Raw genomic sequence first — 16,101 nt, 5'->3', positions numbered from 1 at the left:
TCAACAAGGTCCGCGTCAGGTCCGCGTCAGGTGTTGAGGAACCAGGGCACCCTGACGAAAAGTGGGCTACTGGAACAAGAAGGCATCGGTGGGCAAGAGATGAAAACAGGGCGTTGTTGGAATGCTACTACGCAAGTAACCCAGGCGGAAGGGGCTATATGAATAGGATGACGGACCTATGGATTCTTCGATACCCAACATCCACAATCACGGCGAAACAACTAGTAGCTCAGTGTTCCAACATTCGAAAGAAGGGACTCCTCTCACAGCTAGAGATTGACGAGGTACAACACAAATGCTACGGCAAGGAGGAGTCAGGACGCCAGGTCAGGGGGGAGATATCATCACCCCCACCCGAGATTGGGTACATAGCCCCAAGTGCGATAGGAGAAGGATCGTTGAGTGCGAGAGGAACTGACCTGAAAAATAGGATAATGGCCAAGCTTGAAACCTGGATCCCCCGTAGCCGGTTACCAAGATTACGTGAAGTACCCTCAGAAGGTCTGCTAGATGATGTTAATGCAGCATTACGGACAATACCTACAACCACTATTACCGACACTAACAAGCTGATCTACAATACGGCAGCAGTGATCAGTGAGATGCTTGGCTACAAGTTGAACAGCCACAAGGGGCAGTACCCTCCATGGAGAAGGAGGCTAGAGGGCAAGATCAAAGTAGCACGGAGGGAGGTTAGCCAACTAACAGAGTTGCAGAAAGGTGCGACAAAGAAGGTGCATAAGAAATACAGCAAGCTGTCCATACCTGAGGCCTTGGAAACTGCCAAGCAAAGACTCACAGCCTTGGCCAGCCGCTTGAGGAGGTACACCAGAGAGATAGAAGGCAGGAGAATAAACCAGCTGTTCTCCACAGAACCAGCAAAGGTGTACTCTCAGTGGCAAGGGAACAATAATAAGAGAACAGCACCACCAAGCCTGGAGACGGAGCAATACTGGAAGAGCATATGGGAGAAGGACGCAACCCATAACGGCAATGCTCAGTGGCTAGTGGATCTGAGGGCAGACCACAGCGACCTCCCTGAACAGGGTCCAGTAACCATCACAGTGGCAGATATCCAAGAAAGGGTCTCCAGTATGAAGAGTTGGACAGCACCAGGGCCCGACATGGTTCACGCCTACTGGCTAAAGAAGCTGACTGCACTCCACGAGCGTCTGGCAGCACAAATGAACCAGCTGCTAGTTAACGAGAGACACCCGGAATGGCTAACCGAAGGTCGGACGGTCCTGATCCCCAAGGACCCCAAGAAGGGACCGGTCCCCTCCAACTACCGACCAATAACCTGCCTCAGTACTACATGGAAGCTCCTGTCAGGCATCATATCGGCTAAGATGAACAGGCACATGGGTCAATACATGAGTGGGACACAGAAAGGAATTGGCAAGAATACCAGAGGTGCAAAACACCAGCTACTGGTAGACAGAACAGTCAGCCGAGACTGCAAGACCAGACTGACCAACCTGTGCACTGCCTGGATTGATTACAAGAAGGCCTATGACTCAATGCCCCACAGCTGGATACTGGAATGCCTAGAATTGTACAAGATCAATGGGACCCTAAGAGCCTTCATCAGGAACTCAATGGGGATGTGGCGTACAACACTAGAGGCCAACTCCAAGCCCATAGCACAAGTCACCATCAAGTGCGGGATCTACCAAGGAGATGCTCTGTCCCCACTGCTGTTCTACATAGGCCTGAACCCCCTCAGTGAGATCATTAACAAGACTGGCTACGGATACCGACTACGGAACGGAGCAGTTGTCAGCCACCTCCTGTACATGGATGACATCAAGCTGTATGCCAAGAGTGAACGAGACATCGATTCACTGATCCACACTACCAGGCTATACAGCAATGACATTGGAATGTCGTTCGGACTGGAGAAGTGTAGTCGGATGGTAACAAAGAGAGGGAAGGTAGTCAGAACTGAGGGGATTGAACTACCAGAAGGCAACATTGCAGACATAGAGGACAGTTACAAGTACCTGGGGATCCCGCAGGCAAATGGGAACCATGAAGAGGCCGCTAGAAAGGCTGCAACCACCAAGTACCTGCAGAGGGTCAGGCAAGTCCTGAGGAGTCAGCTGAATGGTAAGAACAAGATCCGGGCCATCAACACGTACGCCCTGCCCGTGATCAGGTACCCTGCTGGGGTAATAGGCTGGCCAAAGGAGGAGATAGAAGCCACTGACATAAAGACAAGAAAGCTCCTTACCATGCATGGAGGGTTTCACCCCAAGTCCAGCACCCTGAGGCTGTACGCTAAGCGGAAGGAAGGGGGCCGGGGACTGGTGAGTGTCAGCACCACAGTCCAGGATGAGACAACAAACATCCAAGAATACATTGGGAAGATGGCCCCAACTGACCGAGTGCTCAGTGAATACCTCAGGCAGCAGAAACCCAAGAAAGAGGAGGGAGACGAGGAACCATCATGGAAGGACAGGCCCCTGCACGGTATGTACCACCGGCAGATAGAGGAGGTGGCTGATATCCAGAAATCCTACCAGTGGCTGGAAAAAGCTGGACTGAAAGACAGCACAGAGGCACTAATCATGGCAGCACAAGAACAAGCTCTGAGTACAAGATCCATAGAGGCTGGGGTCTATCACACCAGGCAAGACCCCAGGTGCAGGCTGTGTAAAGATGCCCCAGAGACAATCCAGCACATAACAGCAGGGTGCAAGATGCTAGCAGGCAAGGCATACATGGAACGCCATAACCAAGTGGCCGGCATAGTGTACAGGAACATCTGTGCCGAGTATAACCTGGAAGTCCCGAGGTCAAAGTGGGAGATGCCCCCAAGGGTGGTGGAGAATGACCGAGCTAAGATCCTGTGGGACTTCCAGATACAGACGGACAAAATGGTGGTGGCTAACCAACCGGACATAGTGGTGGTAGACAAACAGAAGAAGACGGCCGTAGTGATCGATGTAGCGGTTCCGAATGACAGCAATATCAGGAAGAAGGAACACGAGAAGCTGGAGAAATACCAAGGGCTCAGAGAAGAGCTCGAGAGGATGTGGAGGGTGAAGGTAATGGTGGTCCCCATGGTAATCGGAGCACTAGGTGCGGTGACTCCCAAGCTAGGCGAGTGGCTCCAGCAGATCCCGGGAATAACATCGGAGATCTCTGTCCAGAAGAGCGCAGTCCTGGGAACAGCTAAGATACTGCGCAGGACCCTCAAGCTCCCAGGCCTCTGGTAGAGGACCTGAGCTTGAAGGATAAACCGCCCGCAGGGGCGTGCTGGGTGTTTTTTTTTATATATATATACACAGTGTTGGTCAAGTTACTTGAAAAAAGTAATCAGTAACTAATTACTGATTACTTCCCCAAAAAAGTAATCCCGTTACTTTACTGATTACTTATTTTCAAAAGTAATTAATTACTTAGTTACTTAGTTACTTTTTAAAAACACGATTTACAACCTGAAGAGGTGATAAAGCGATAGATCTTTCAGCCCAATTCTACTTTTTCTACATAATCCATCATACAAAATGTAATCAAATGGAAAAGTCTCTTTTTTTAACTTGTTTTATCAGTTTTAATCTTTTAACTTTATGCATCAAGCAAAAATTTAATTATATGCAACATTCTCTGACTTGAATAAATTAGTTTAACATTTAAACCTATTTTCTACACATTCCAGCACATAAAATAAAATATTTTTTGTGTTTAAACTCACTCTTTCAAATAGATGCAAGTAAAACACAGCAGAAAATAAATAAAGTCAAAGACTCAGCGGTCCTGTTGCTCTATTTTCACCTACAAAGCAGGACTGTGGTAGGCGGAGGTTTACCCTGGTGCAGGTGTGCCGCGGTCAGTTGAAGAATCCGCGAGTTTCTCTGTGAATTTCCCATTACGTCGTTGCGCACTCGGTGCTTGCTTAGAAGTTTAGGGGGTTTTTTCGCTGTAAAAAGAAGTTTTCTTCCCACGCACGATGGACGCAAATGTTTTTGTCACTTTTTATGGAATCAAACTCAAAGTAAGGTCAGTACTTCCACGCTTTAAACGCTGCACGCTCATACTCTCTCCCACAATCATAGCTGGACTGGCCATCGGGCATTTGCCCGGTGGGCCGCTGGCGATTTTTTGTTTTTATGGGCCGATGGATTTTTCTTTTTTTTTTTTTTTTAGGAAGGGTATATATAATGAAAGGTGTTGGATTGGCCAATTGGTCATGATCGACTCTGGGCTGGACCAATTACAGCCGAGGAGGCCGGATGCACCCTCCCCCTCGTTTAGCAATCATGTGATTTTCGTGCATTGCATGCCGGGAACTCGTGGCAAAACAATCCAAGTACCGCATCATATGCAAGCATTTGCAGCACCGCAAAACGTTCATTCTCCGGTTCCAATACCTTCTTGTTTTTTCTTTGCAGCACAAAAAAGGAACGTACAAAACAAAAGGAGAACAATGCCGGTCCGTACAAAGACAGACTCGACGAAAAGACAAAGAAAAGATACGAGGAAAAAAATCAAAGGAGTGAAAAGGTCAGACCCTTACGAGCACACAGAGTGGACAAAAGACGTTAGCGTGCTGCCCAACTTTCACCACGCTCAGATTTATAATTATACGGTTCTCGGAGTGAGTGCATACACTCATGAAGTTTAGTAACTTCAGGTCACAGCAACAAGACCAGGTACAGTTTACCGACGGATGGGTACAGGACCTTGAAATGCACCGTGTAGAAAGTAAAGACCATCGTACGAACAAAGGTAAGTTTACCAGTCTCACAAATCGTCATCATAAATACACATTCGTTAACCGTTTATTAATATAACCTTTGAGCTCAACGGTAATTAATTAGTAGTGGAAATAATTTCTGGTAGCATTACAGAAATGTAGCAGTGACAATAATATTGTATGTTGTAATCGCACTGGACAATTAGTGATACAAAACAACTGTTTTATCTTGTGAATAAAAGTATATGTTTTTGTCAATGTACCATGGTAATAACAGAAGCGAAACACAATATTGTGTCAGGACAATTCACTATTTATGCACAATAAATAAAGGAGCATAGCGCGACAATTTCTGTTCACGCCAGACTTGCTTGTAACCTATATTACCAGTTATGTTAAGAAAAATGACGTATTAACTACTACAAAACACTGACCTTTGTGGAAATGCTTGGAGCAGACTAACATGTGAGCTGGAGTGTTCTGAGACGTTATATTTGGTATATCCAGACCATCCGTCGGCTCTTACTTCGGAAACATGGCTCAAAAAAATTCTCTTCAACGACGTAATCCGATAAAAAAAAAAAAAAACGATTTACCCGTCGGCTTCCCGTGGCTGTCATGCAACTGGCTATTGCAGTTAATAATACAACAGCTTCTTGCCATTTTTTGGGTTTCTTTTTATCGCTGTCTAACTGAGTTCAATTGAAAGCCTGCGTGCGCTAGTACCTCTTGCCACAAGTTCCCAGAATCCTTTGCGGTTTTACCCTTGAATGACGTCACATTTTCAATCTTTATCCTGGTGGGCCGGTCTCTAGTCAAAATGCCCGGGCCGATTTTTTGTCCCTGTCCAGCCTTGCCCACAATCTATATGTGATCCATTGTTGATCTGCACACAGCTGTTGTCACTAACAGCGCACTCGCTTACGTCACTGTCGTGAGACATTCTCGCAAAAAATCACGGTTTTAGTAACGCAGTAACACAGCGTTCCTACGGGAAAGTAACGGTAATCTAACTACCGTTTTTGCAATAGTAATCCCTTACTTTACTCCTTAGTTGAAAAAAGTAATCAGATTACGAGATGGGCGTTAACGAGATGGGCAGTTAACGCGTAACGCGTTACTGCCCATCTCTGTATATATATATATATATATATATATTGCATTAGCGCAGTTTGATCGTTAACATGTTGGCCGTCCAGTCCAACGCACGGGGCGATCTGCGGTAGCTCGTTAATGGAGATTTGCCATGTTGTGGTGTTAACGTCATTTCAGATTAACGCTGACAGCACTAGTGGGAACACAACGAATATGACTGCACATTTACTCCGACATCATCCTAGTGCAAAGACAAGTGGAAGCAGACAAAAACAACAAGCACGCATGCTACAAACTTTACCCGAGTCATTTAGACATTCTTATAGTGGTAATTGTCACAACATGTATTTTGATTGTAAGCAGTACTAGCATGTATCCTGAAAGTTACAGGCATTTTGATGCATGGGTAGTAACTTTATTCACGAGTAGCATTTTTAGTTAGCATGCTAAGCTAATACTCGTTAGCTAGTCGGGTGCTTTTTGACTTGCACTCAGCTCTAATGTTTCTCTATGAGATTGTAATTGTTCTAATTCTTTTTAACAGAACTGAATGTTGCAGTTGCTTTGCACACTGTTAATGAAGACTGTGTGCTGTTTTCTTTGTACCAGGTAGGTGCTGTTAAATATAAGTTTTAATTAATGCTGTTGATAGGAAAAAAAAATGATGAACAATGATCATTGTTTTATAATAGAAAAGCTGTTTTTATGTGTTATTGTTGTTGCTGGTTAGGAAAAAGGAGAAAAATAAATAAATAATACTGCTACTATACGATCACAGGTTTGGTTTCAGCTAGAACTTTTAAAAGAAAGACTTTGTTGATGTTGTGTTGTATAAATATATCTTAGTCATTTGTTAAGTGTTATGTTTAGAAAGAAAAAGGAAAAAAAAACTCCCAAGCTGGTGAACTGAATGTTGCAGTTGCTTTGCACACTGTTAATGAAGACTGTGTGCTGATTTCTTTGTACCAGTTGCCAGAATAAAGAGGGAGCCCAGAGTAAGGACAAGTCCAGCGTTGCAGTGCCGTCCTTTCTACATGGGCATATCACACCACTTGCACAATAGACTCACAGAACAGCAACAGCTACAATTGCACCCAAAATAGATAGATATAGATATCATCAAGAAATTTTTTTAACGTCACAGCTTTGTGTCTGACTTAAACTATTAATATAAAAATTGTGACTGAAGCATCATTAGATGTTCTGATTTATTAACAGACTATTTTAAATGTAATACTATAATTAATTTGTTCAGGCTGAGAAATGTAAAAACTGTTTATCCTCCATTTTTGTTTCAGTGTGAATGGTCTGTTGGCGTAGAGTCATCAGTTCATGATACTTTTTAACCGACCTGCTGAATCGAAGCTACATCTGCTTTAAACAACACTATATTTTGTTGTTTTGTAACACTTGTCCCTGTTGGTGCGGAGCCAACAGTTTGTGACGCGGTATTTTTACGACCGACATGTTGAATATGCATCTAACACACATCTATACAAAATATTAATTTACAAAGTCTGCTCCCTCTCTCTCTCCTGCTGTCCATGTAAATATAAACATCGGAACTACTCTCTCTGGCCGAGCTCAGACCACATTTAGTGCATTTGGTCTGATTCACACTTAGGAACTTTCTCAATTCTCAAGTACGCATATTGAGACAGGCCCATATACACACAGAGAGAAAATGGCGGACACACTCGGCCTCGTTGAAAAACATTACAGACTGACTTTAATGGAGAAAACACAGTTTGTTGTGTGAAGAAATCAAACATGAGCTGAACATACAGTAAAGTTCCTTAAGACAAACTGTTAAAAGAGGAAACAAAGCAAACTTACAGTTTCTTCAAACACACAAACCAACAACAACCTCCACTCCACGAAGTTCAGGAAAGTGAAAGTAAATTTGAGCAAGGAGGAAAGAGGCGTTTGAGGACACCCAGGAGAATCGAAACACTGTCTGCTGGCAGGCCATGTTTTATTTCTGCTTGTTTTCCTGTTTGAAACACACACATGCATTGTTGTTCTTCATGCAGCGTTTGAATATTTCAACACTAAACCGACGTTTCTTCAAAGCTCATTGCAACATGTTGGAGTCATGAATGAAAGTGCTGACTGAGAGTGGATCACATGATGTTTAAGGCGTGTCATGTGACATTTTCAGTATTGCCACACATGTCTAGATTATCCCTGATATCATAACTGCTCAAACACTGATGATTATATTTGAAGAATTATTACTGATGGCAGCAAAGTTTGAATAGATCTCTGTCTGTACTGATTTGTGGTCCTCTGGAGGTCAAAACACAAACTGCATGATGTCACTGTAACCACCACAGTGACAGGAAGTGTTTTTAAATGACTGAAACACACTTCATTTTAATCCTTTTTTACCCTCCAATTTAAAAGTTATTTGTTAAAATGTTTTAAACTAAAACATGACCCTCGGTACATCTTAAAGAACATTCACTTACAAAAGTGTAGCAGTCAAACCTTCATAAGTGAGCTTTTATGTGAAAGAAAAAAAAAACAGGAAGTGCTTGGTAATTTGTGTCAAAGAAAGGAAATGTCTTCCCTTCTTTGAGTAGAGTGGTGACCGTCACTGATGGATCATGTATGTGCATGTATTTGTTCCAGGATGAGACAAGAATCACTTTGAGGTTGTATCTTGTGTAGGAATAATAAAAAAATATCTGCAAAAGCAAACATGCAGAGATCCCCCGTTGATGACACCTGATGATTAAGGGAACAGCACTGAGCAACTTTCGGTAATACCCTAATGTAAATCTCACAGCAGGCCAATGCAAACAAACCAGTACAGAGGTGATATGATGCTGTCTGCTTAAAACAATAAGGACATGATCTGCTGAACCAGTTGTATTTGAGAAAGGAGCAAAAGCCCAATAAAAGAGGCCCATTATTGGGCAAACAATAAATGTGTGTTAAGTTCAAACTGAGGAAGCATCACTGATGATCTTCTTGTATCCATGTTAGTGTTTAAAGTCCAACATCACCCTCTAGTGGCCATATATAAACCATAGTTGAGGATGGTGTTAATGTAAAATGTGAATCATAGGCTGTATCCCAATTCAGGGTCTGCAGCCTCAAAGTACGCAGCCTCAACGGTCCTCAAGGGCCGCGTAGTCAAAGACCACTAAGGCCGGAAGTGAGAGGCCTGTGAAATGGGACGGGCTAGCCTCCGTCACGCTACCCAGGTTGCCCAGCAACCATCATACTAACAGCTGGAAACATGTCATACAGCTTTGTTTGAAAGAAATGAAGGAGAACATATTTAGTTTATTTGTTTCTACATGAGCTCTGTGAGATTTAATAAGTATCTGAGGCTGAGACCACAGGACTGTAAAACATGATAGTTGGGCTTCATTTCTGTGCTGAACAGTCATTTTAAGATTAGCTAGTAAATAACAATTAGCTAATGTTGTTCATGAGACTAAAGTCATCTCACTTTGGTAATGTAAATATAATATGGCCAATATTATAGTTATTAGTCATTACAGCAGGGAGTTTGAACTCCGTGTCAAACACTGAGTTTCAGTAAAGATTCAAGTTGCATTTATTTATATATATAAAGTCTTACACTCCCTTGCTCCACCACCACTAAAGCAGTTCATTAGGCATAAAGAAAGCTCAGACAGGACCACTCGAGCTTCAGTCCGAGGAGACTTGTTTATATCCCACAGACGGACAGCATTTGGGCAGAACGTCCTCTCTGTCAAGGGAGGCCATCTGTGGAACAGTCTTCCTCAACCCATTAGAGAATGCTCGACATTCAATTTGTTTAAGGCAAAGGTTAAAAACTGGTTATGGACAAATCAAGTGTGTGATCATGTATGAGTTGTATAGTTTTAATGTGTTATTTGGGAACAGAATGGTGTGTATGTGTAAGTTTGGTGATGGAGTTTTTACTATGAATGAATGATGAATTTTTATGAATTATTATGGTTTTTTTTATGCTTAAGGACAACAGATGGAAATTAGCCCTTGGCTATAATCTGGTATGTTTACATTCATGTAATTTTTTTTTTTACATTTATGTTCATTAACATGCACTATCCTAAATAAAATAAATTAAATTCTATTTCCTATCACCTTAAATCTTCACTCAAAGACAAGTATCTTTGACAGTGTATATATAGGTGTATTATATATAAGAGATAAATATTGTTCGTTTAATATGTTGGCATTACCAAATTTGGCTCAATGTTTACATACACTGTTCCAAAAAATAGTAATGTCAAATTATTTTACTGTGTATTTTACAGTTGTGTACTGTTTTTCTAGAATATCATTACATTTACATAAGTAGACTGTGATCTGACACGTCAAATGTAAAATAACATAACATCACTGTAAATGTAATAAAACACAATTTACTTGTTTGTTAAATATATTTTGTTGTACATATGCATATTTAGATTGCAAAAATACATCCAGAAATGTCTCCCATCATTCCTTGGGACATGTGCTGCTGTTTAGATGTTCTTGTTTTATTGTTTATGGTTATGTTACTTCTAACTATCTTGAATGTTGTGTTTACGCCGTGGTGCAGCATCACTGACAGTTGTTGTTTTGTAGAGAGAGTGCTGTACCATGAGTAACTTCTGTTGTGCTGTTGTTGAACCTTGAGGCACATTGTAGCACCAGCAAGTGTTTTATTAAGGAGTTCCCCCTACCAGCTTGGGGTTAAATAACAAGCTCAATCTCTCTGTGAGCTTCTTTGTTAAGATTTCTCTGCATGCCACAATGTAAAACATTGCACGGTGTGCTAATTATATATTTTGAAAAAGAAATGTAGAGGTAGGAATTGCAATTAATATAAATAACATGACACTAAGCATCGGCCAATGAATGTGAACTAACAACAACAAGGTCGGAGGTATGGCTGCGACCGTAGGAAAAAACCCTAATATGAAGGTATTTTACTGTGACTATGACAGTAATGTTCTGTTCTTGTAGAATATCATTAAAGTTACGTAAATAGACTTTGACTTCACATTTTGAATGTAAATTAACGTTAAATCACTGTAATGTAATACAACATAATTGTCATGATTATTAAATGTATCTGTCTGTACATATGCATATTTAGATTGTTAAAATACATTCACAAATGTATCATGATTTCAGAAATATCTGTCCGTTATTTGAAAGATTGAACTGTTGAATTCAAATGTAATGCTATGGAAAAGTATATAACATGATCCCTATAAGCTTGTGTTACATCACATAAGTATTATTATCATTGCTGGTTAGGCCGTTCGTGGCTCAAGAGTTGGCAGTTTGCCTTGTGATCAGAAGATTGCCGGTTCGCGCCCCGGCTCGGACACTCTCCGTTGTTGTGTCCGTGGTCAGGACTCTTCACCTACCGCCTAGTGATAACCAAAGGGGCTGATGGTGCAATATGGCAGCCTCGCCGCTGTCAGTCTGTCCCAGGGCATGCAATCAATTATTATTCAAGTTAACTGTATATGTCTGTACATTTACGTATTATGATTCATATTTCCACATTCAGTGACCTTTTTTATAGGTAATTTCATTGTTTAATCACGTTAAAATGTTCCTAATTTAATGTCTAAAAGCACTTGGAAAAGGCAGAATCCCATGTCAAATTAGCGCAACAAACTCTATTTTCATTACTGAAAATAACCGTATTTTTATGGGACAGTTATTTTCTGTTATTTTACGGTCGTATTTTGGTGCCCCAGCTGCCGGAATATTAGCGTTTTTTAAGATGTTTTTTTTTTTCCCTATTTATAGATGATTTCATTGTTTAATCACATTAACATGTTCCTGATTTAATGTTTAGCGGCACTTGAAAAAGGCGAGATCCCATGTCAAATTAGCGCAACTACTTGTATTTTCATTACTGGAAATAACCGTATTTTTATGGGGAGTTATTTTCTGTTATTTCACGGTCGTATTTTGGCGCCCCAGCTGCCGGAATATTACCGTTGTTTTAGGATGGTTTTTTTAAAAGTGTGTCTTCAAAACAGTGAAAGGATGTTTTGCTTTTCTGTTGCTTTTTTTTCTTTTCTTCTCTTTTTCTCTTCTACAAATCAACAGGAATAAAGAGTCATGCTCAAACAGGGTTTTTAGCTGATGTTTTCATGATTGACATGTTTTTCTACTACAAAACAACAAACTGTTGGATTAAATAATGATTATAAATTGACTGTAGCTGTGTCTCGTCTGCAGTCAACTTGTATTATAATGTGCCGACAACGCCTAATCATCAAACTTCAAACAGACCTCAAGGATTGCTCTGCCATAGAGTTTTCAGCCGTCCATGTTGGAGTCTAATGAGTGTAATCGAGGTTTTAGGGAGAGTTTACAGTTCAGTGTGGGTAGCAGTGAGAGGGTTTTTTTAGTGTTGATGGAGAAAGGGGAAGTGCTAACATACAAAGGGCCAGAGAATTGAAAACAAAGTAAAAAGCTCACTGCAGCTATTGTCTGTGTTTTGTCACAACAGTGAAATCCACTCTTACGCTAAAACACAGACAGTGGCTACAGTGGTCACATATCCTGGTACTGTCCCCATTCCAGCATCCCTCAGACATATACAGCATTTACTTCCACAAAGTTAGGAGACAGTATTTTGTAGGACTGTGAGGAAGCAAGTATCCAGTGGGAGAGAACAGCCCCTCCCCTTTGCTTGCTGTCTGAATGGAAACAAGTGTGAGGATGTACATTTGGGGTGGCTGTAGCTCAGGAGGTAGAGCAGGTCACCGACTGATTGGAAGGTTGATGGCTGAACCCCAGTCTGCATGTCAAACATCTTTGGGCAAGATATTAACACCAAACTGCTCTCTGATGCATGCACTGGAGTATGAATTTATGAATATTAGACAGAAAGCACTTGTTATAGAAAACAGTGCTTGTATGAATGCGTAAAGTGCTTTGAGTGCTGCAGGAGAGCAGAAACACACTTTACTAGAATCCGATTATTTACTATTTTACACATTTGTGGACCATAAATTATACTTTATACTTCTTTGAAATCAACTTGAAGGATGCTGCCTGCATGGACGCATGCGTGGTTGGTGGCACATCAGACCGTGCCACTGTTTTTGTGCAGTCTTTGGGCCATCACTCAATTGAGTTCAATTCAGTTTTATTTATGTAGCATCAAATCAAACAGTTGGCTCAAAGTTCTTCATAAAGCAAAGTAAGGACATTACAATATTGCAGAGAAAACGGCAACAATCAGAGCCACCATTTGGTGACACTGTCCCACTAAACCTTTAAATACAAGTAAGCCTTAAAATCTGAAAATGAAGCACAAAGACTGAAGTGAAACTGAGTGTTAAACTAAATTTCCCACAGCAGCCATTGTCTGTGTTTTCATCCAGTGTTCTTAAATATTTTTTATTGTGGTTTTTCTTTTCAACTGTTCAATTCAGTGTTGCTTTCTTACCTGGATCTGCACCACTTGTTAAACGTTCAGCCTTTGACAGGCTCATAGATCATCATCTTCCAGTGACACACAAGCACGTCTGTGGTGGGTGAAAGCCCCTCCTCACTCGCTGTCCAGACGGAAACCTGTACACATGTTACTCTATTTATTAAAACCTTCTTCGCATTAAGTTCTCTCCTCTGTGACGCACTTTGAAATGTTGGCTTTGGAAAGATAAAAAGACTAACATATTTAAAGGATCAAGTGGTCGAGAAATATCACTGTGTATTTTTTAACCCTGGTAATAATGTGTTAGATATTCATACATGTTTACATGACCTGTATGAAGGAACACTGTGGGAACTTTTCCTTCAACTCATCGTGTTTTCCATGGACGTCGACCGAGTGATGAAAAGACGGAGCAGGGAATATTCTGACTATTTGATTTCAGCCTTGGACTCAAATCTTAAACAATCTTAAAGTTTCTCAGTGCAGATTATTCATTGTACATTAGTCTGATTAATCTCTCACTATAAGATGATAAGTTCATCTAAAGTACCTTACAATGTGTTAGTTTTCCTTTGTCCTTCAACTCTGATGGAACAGCTGTGAGAGCTGCAGCTGGAAAATAAATTCCAAAGTAAAGAAAAACAAGTCTTTACACGACTGGAATCCAAGTTTATGGATGAGTCAGTTTCTCAGAAGTCCCTGAGGGGACATTAGGGTTTGTGTTCATTTCAGTTAATGTTCATCAATATCAATCAAATATCAGCAAATCAACATTCCTTCAAGGTGTTTTATACTGAACCATAGAGAGAAAGTCCCACCTCTCACACAGTGAGCAAACATTTAGTAATGATAATAAAATCCCCCTTTAACAGCAAGAAGCCTCCAACAGCTCAAGGCAAATCAACAGCTGCGCAGCAGCTGCTGGTTTTTTTTTTTTTTTTTTTTATGTATCTAACGAACGCTAATATCAGGTATAAAGAGACAGCCAGCGTCACATCAAGTCTGGTTGTAACAGTCGGACATCAGAGAAGATTTGACTGAAAATCAATTTGTAGTTTGTTGTCCACCTTATTTGTACAATTTGAAAAAAGTGTTTAATTTTAGTAACGTTTCTCATGAGTTTGTGATCTCAAGAGTTTGATAATGTGAATACAATGCCAGCTTAAGCCTGACAAAGTGACAAAAAAAAAACCATAACTACAAACTAAATAAAACTAATCTAAAAAAAAAAACGTTTTTAATTTTGTTGAGCTTCATTGTTTCTCAGATTCATGCTAACTTCATCTGAACTCTGCTGCTGGCAACACCAGGTGAAAAACAAACTGCAGCACTGAATGATGAAAAACTGGAGTCTAGGATTTGCTTCTGTAGATCTTTATCATTTTAAACATGTTGAGCCCACATTTCACTATATGAAATGAAAAACAAAGTCCTGCCTGTGGACCATAACGTTATTATACCCATTAAAAGCTGATATAAAATATTGACTTTGACCGTCTTTCAAACTACTACCTACAAAAGCACAAATCAGACACACTGAGTCTATATTTTCTTGTAGCTTATGTTTATTTTCAATGTTTATATTGGTAAGGTTGTTCAAACTTGCTCTAATATTTTCACATTAAAGCCTTACAGCTATTCGCAAAGAGCTTTTAATATGAAAGACACGCAGTAGAAGAAGTATTTTTCTGTACAGTCTAAGGAAAGAACAGTGTTGAGTCTGTAGCTGTCCTGATGAATTAGCGGTGTAAATGTGAATTGTTTATTTATGGCCACTAGAGGGAGATGTTTGACTATCAAATAACCAATGACACTTCCACAGCACACTTAAAACAGTGAGGATTTGCACTTCCTGATAAGATGACATTGTTTTATTTTAATTAACTGTGGATAAAAAACTATCTTCACTTAAGTATGTTTTCATGATGGGATTAAATAAACACTGTGAGTGTTTGGGCTTTGTGACCAGGTTAAATGTAACACTGATCGTCTGATCTGAGAAGTTTATTACTACTACTACTATTGTTATTATAATTATTGTTATGATTATGAATCAATAATTTGGGGTCATCGAATCTATTTAATTCTATTTTTTCTTTCCTGTGTTGCGGGAATTGCCGTCTTGTGTGTGACTGAGTGCAGTAAGGAGTGTATGTGATGTGTGTGTGAGCATGCGCGTGAAGGAAACGCAGGGAGTGGAAGAAAAAGAGAGAGAGTGTGTCATGGGTAGAGAGGGCGACTGGGAGCAGCGTTCTAACGGGCTACAGCCTATGCAGTGTGTTTTCGAAGTGTGCAGTACTGTTATTAAAGCCTCATCTCTTCAGTTCTCTCCGGTGCCTCGGCTGATTTCTGTCTGCACTACTCCACAAAAGTGAAGGGAGTTAACCCCGAAGGAGGAAAAACTTCGGCCCTGAGGAAGCATCTCCCCTGACTGACGGCGAGGAATGGTTAACACCTGTAATTCAGTAATTAATCTGTACTAAATCAAAGAGGGAACACTCTTTGTTTTATTTTTATTTTTATTATTATTATTATTATTATTTTAAATTCTCCTTTCTCAAAAACAGAAAATGAAATTGTAGCTTGGCGGAGAAACACAAAAAACCTTATTTCTTTTTTTTTCTTCTCCAAGACAAGAAACTAAGTTTTAACTTTTCTGCCTTATCACCTAAAGCAAAGCAGACAACCCATCTCTCAGCTGGCTCTGAACTTATCATCTTATCTTCATCAAGGTCGCATGGTGAGAGCTACTTTAGAAGTCACAGTACTCCTCACTCAAGCAACATTTCAAAAAACAAAAACAACAACAAAAACAAAAACTCAGCACAGAGAACAACAGCCAGGACACAACTGAAAATGCTATTCTTCTTTGTTCTCCTTGAAC

The 16,101-nt window shown here is 40.6% G+C and overlaps 2 protein-coding genes across 2 annotated transcripts in view; one reads left to right on the top strand and one right to left on the bottom strand.

Moving 5' to 3' along the window:
- Positions 1-7,797, bottom strand: part of LOC309693369 (uncharacterized protein) — a 29,840-nt gene extending 22,043 nt beyond the window's left edge. Inside the window, exon 1 of the mRNA XM_082512493.1 lies at positions 7,634-7,797. The gene's annotated coding sequence lies outside the window, so the exon portion shown is untranslated. The remainder of the gene's footprint in view (positions 1-7,633) is intronic.
- Positions 1-16,101, top strand: part of LOC309693376 (protein NLRC3-like) — a 183,038-nt gene that overhangs the window by 130,829 nt on the left and 36,108 nt on the right. The window lies entirely within an intron of this gene.

Source organism: Aulonocara stuartgranti, assembly GCF_965226115.1.
Source record: "Aulonocara stuartgranti genome assembly, chromosome: 3".
In the NCBI taxonomy this organism is placed as follows: Eukaryota; Metazoa; Chordata; class Actinopteri; order Cichliformes; family Cichlidae; genus Aulonocara; species Aulonocara stuartgranti.
Note: the sequence above shows the minus strand (reverse complement) of the source record. Positions and strands in the feature narration are given on the sequence as shown.